Here is a 4,394-nt window from a genome sequence, read left to right as displayed (position 1 = left end):
TGTAACTTTTCCAAAAAAACACCAAAAGTACAGTGTAAATCACCTCCTCATTAAATACAAACTTTCAATTTATGATGCACTGCATCAATGTTTTGCATATACCTTGATGCAAAGGAAATTTTAAGTTGCATCCTGTTTAAAACAAAAACAAAAATAAAAACTTTTAAGAACTGAACAAGGGGCGCGCGGGCCGGCAGGCTCCATGTCGGCCTGGTTTGAGCTCTAGGTGCAAGATCTCAATGACCTGCTCTCGGATGGCAGAGGCTGCTACAGCCTCCTGAGCCAGCCCTGCAACGAGGTCACCCCGAGGATCTACGTGGGCAACGCGTCTGTCGCTCAGGATATCCCCAAGCTGCAGAAACTGGGTATCACCCATGTCTTGAACGCTGCTGAGGGCAGGTCCTTCATGCACGTCAACACCAATGCCAGCTTCTACAAGGACTCTGGCATCACCTACTTGGGCATCAAGGCCAACGACACGCAGGAGTTCAACCTCAGCGCCTACTTCGAAAGGGCTGCAGACTTCATTGAGCAGGCCTTGGCTCAAAAGAACGGCCAGGTGCTCGTCCACTGCCGCGAGGGTTACAGCCGCTCCCCGACTCTCGTCATCGCGTACCTTATGCTGCAGCAGAAGATGGACGTCAAGTCTGCCGTGAGCATCATGAGGCAGAACGGTGAGATCGGCCCCAACGATGGTTTCCTGGCCCAACTCTGCCAGCTCAATGACAGACTAGTCAAGGAGGGGAAATTGAAACTCTAGGGCACCCCGCTCCCTCCTCTTGAGAGGTCTGCCAGGGGGGGGCCTGGTTGAAGGTGTCCCAAGCCGCCATGTTTAGGAAACACACTGTACCCCGCTCCCAGCATCACAAGGCACGTGCCCACAAGTCTGTCCCTACACAGTCCGGGGCCACTTTCCCCCTGGGGAGCACATAAAGATGCTTGCTGAGGAGGGCATCCTCGTTCCCTGATTGTCCTGTTGTAACTTATGTCCTTTTTCCTGGGGTGGGGGCTCAGCGGGCGAGGGCCTATGGCCTGCATGCTTCTCCTGCCCAGGGCAGGAGGTCTGTGGGAGTGTGAGGCCAGAGATGCTCGCAGGGGCCCCTCGCAACCTCCCCTCCCTCACCCCCAAATCCTCTCCTGAGAGGCAACCTCGGCACCTGAGCCCTAGTAAAGGAACTATGCAAACGCAGGCCCCCTCCCACCACGTCTGTGCCCCTGGTGTCCCCGCAGCCTTCCACACCCCGCACACGGGCAGATTCTCCGTCACAAGCTCTGAGGCTGGGGCGGGGGTGTCTGTCTGTTGGTAGTGGATGGAAATTCCCACAGGAGGCTGCATTTTAATGATTTCCTTGGGGTTAATTGGGTGGGCAACAAATTCTCCTGGAAGACTCTCCTAAATCCATAGAATTTTTAAAATGCGAATCCTTGGATGGTTGAATTCAGAAACCACGGCTTTGGACTATGTCCCTTGGACCTCTCTCAGTCACTTTGTCTGTTAGAAGAGCGATGCTTTGGGCATGGTTTTATTTTTCATTTTTAGAAAACAAGGTGTTGAAGTCCAGCCTATTAAAAAACCCCACCATTTGGAGAATTACAAGGGTTTTGTCCTGAATTATAGTTTGGTGAGCCCAAGCCACTTGTGCTAACTGCTTTTTGTCTCAGTTGCTATTCCTAGACCCGAAGGAGGAAGCTGGCCAGTGACAGCGTGTGCGTGTGGGTGCATGTGGGGGTGTGCCTCTCGGAAACATGGTCCCAGGCACACACCCTGCCCACTTACAGGTGCCAGTGGAGGGTCCCTGGAGAGACTCAGAGACATGGCAGAGTGGCCAAATGGATCCTTTATTGGTGGTAGAGCAAACAACCTTTTAAAAGACTTTTTAAAGATAATACCAGAATGCACTAGCACTCATGTGTGTGCACATTTGCCAGAATATAGGAGTTGTGTTTTGGACACAGTCTTGTTAGGACTTTATGTTATTGTTGTCATGAAAAGTGGTGAAATATTATTTATCTTCAGGGTCACTCTGGGCAGAGAGGTAGTCCACAGCCATGCCCCTGGCACCAGCACATGGGTGTCTGATAAAAGTTTGTGGAATTAAACTCTTTTTGAGCGCCAAATATATATAGGCCAAATATATATAGGGCATTGTTCTGGTGGGTTGTATCGAACTCCCAGAAGCCTGAATTCATGGTAGGATCACTTGCAAGTATTTGCAAAGGAATCTTACCTGAACTGAAAGAAATATCAGGGACTTTTGTTAACTATTTAAAATTCAGTTTTAAATTTAGATCCAGGCAGTGTTAATATGTCAAGGTGGGGAATGTGCCTTTTTCAGAGTTGACTGGAAGCTCCCAGCCAGGACCATGAGAAGCAGGTGTGTTGCAAGGCCCCACTTCCAGGTGTGAAGATCTCTGATCACACAGGAGTGGCCCTGTGCAGCCTGGATATTCACTGTCCCCTATTCTGTGTGACCACAGCAGCCCTGAACAACTAGGATCTGTCTTCTTTTCCAGATGTGAGGCTGTCCAGGCAGAGCCACTAAGTGAAATGGCCATCCTCTAAACTGTGTGTCACAGTTTTCAGGTAGACTTCCTACTTAATCTAACTTGAGCCTCACAGTAACCCTGTAAAGTGGGCAGAGCTTATCCACATATTGTGACCTTTCAATAAAAAAGGGACTGGGTTTCAGAATGATCACGGGCGTGGCCCCCAGGGTTGCCCGGCTCTTTAAGGCAGAACAGAGGCAAGAGTTCAGGTTTGCTGCTCCCTGAAGCTAGATTCTCTCTTTAATACAATACTTCTCAAGAAATGAGCTCCCCGGGAGTATCCAGCTATGCTGCTGACGCCCTTGACCCAGCCCTGGAGAAGGAAGTAAAAAGGGTGGGTCCCCAGTTGGGTTAGAATGTGCAGCTCTTGTTCCAGGCGACATGTAGCACCCCTAAGTCAGGCCTTCTGCTCTGCTCCTGGAGGAAGCTTGGGCTGGGGCTGCCCTCCCATGCCCAGGTCGTGGTCACCCCACAGGACAGCCACAGCTACTTAGGTGAACACAGCAGGTCAGTGTGGCTGGTTAACTAGGACCTCCGGAAGGCCTCTTTGTGTGGACATGAGGGAGAAAAAGCCATTGGGCGAATTACTGCCTTTACTTTGGGACTACTTTTACATGGATAACTTAGGATTTCTTGATAGTTTTTCATCCCAGAAACCTCATTATTTGCTTCACAAGATTTAGCTCCTAGTACTTTAAGTAAAATATTAATAAAATTCTACTGTGTAAGAGCCAACACATGCCCAGCTGTGAGTGGGAGCTGTTCCTGGACAGTTTTCCACCCCCTGGGAAGTGATGGGATAGGAACTCAGGGTGCCCTCCTTCCTCCCCAGACCTGATCCCTTTCTTCAACCAACAGAGCCCCGTCCAGGCAAAATCCGAGGGCCAAATGGTTTTCTTTGAGATCTTAAAGCAGTATAGATTTCCACAGGCTGGTCTGTTTCCCTGCCACTCTGAGTTATCTTGAGAACAGAAACCTTCACCTATCAAATGAGGGGACTCATCTAGAAGACCTCTAAGGTGCCGTTTGGCTCTGAGTGGTCTCTAAGAATCCCTGCTTGAAATTTATTATTTAATAGCACTGCCAGGAAATTAGGGTATGTGAGTAATAATATGCTGGCCAGAAGGTGGCGCTGCGTCCCACCTGTGGTGATGGATGGTTCAGAAAGGGGAATGTTTGGTGCCTTTTGTGCTGCAAGTTAATGTTAAGATGCTAATGTTTTAATCAAAATAAGCACTGACCTTAAATATAAAGATATGACCTTTTCTCACAGGAAATTTTCTTTTTCATAAAACGGGTGTCAGAAATAACTGAAGAGCCAACAACAATGGTCCTTTCAAGTCAAGATTTTAACCTGATTGGAAATAGAGACCATCTCAAGTTGAGAGACCAGATTGGTTGAAAGGTTAACTTTTGTTCCCTCTTACTTCCTGCCAAATATTCGGGTGATTTGATTGTGAAAGAGTGAATTTGCTGGACAGAAAAGGGGAAGGTATCAAATTGGTTAACAAAAAAAACCCCAAAACAAAACAAGTTTAATGTTCATTGTATCACAAATCAGTGTTAAAACACTAAAATTGTAACCAAAATAAATGTCTTACATTACAAAAAAGAAAAAAAGAAGTGAACGAGGATGACTACAATCACATTCCAAGAAAGAAAATTTTCCTCCAACAAAGCATATAGTTTTGTTTATATACATCATATAATTACTCAGGGGGTTTTAATTTAGTTGTACCAAAGGCAAAATTTTATACTCAAAAATTAAATTACAGATACATAAAGAGCAAAATTTTAATATTCAAAGACACTTTGTTATTTGATGCACTTAAATGTCAACATCTGGG

The 4,394-nt window shown here is 46.9% G+C and overlaps 1 pseudogene; it reads left to right on the top strand.

Moving 5' to 3' along the window:
- Nucleotides 1-202: 202 nt before the first annotated feature.
- Nucleotides 203-968, top strand: LOC105857002 (dual specificity protein phosphatase 3 pseudogene; annotated as a pseudogene).
- The last annotated feature ends 3,426 nt before the right edge of the window (nt 969-4,394 follow it).

This window comes from Microcebus murinus, unplaced genomic scaffold (assembly GCF_040939455.1).
Source record: "Microcebus murinus isolate Inina unplaced genomic scaffold, M.murinus_Inina_mat1.0 scaf001_hap2_Mmur4.0, whole genome shotgun sequence".
NCBI classification, from domain to species: domain Eukaryota; kingdom Metazoa; phylum Chordata; class Mammalia; order Primates; family Cheirogaleidae; genus Microcebus; species Microcebus murinus.
This window is presented reverse-complemented; position numbering and strand designations above follow the sequence as displayed.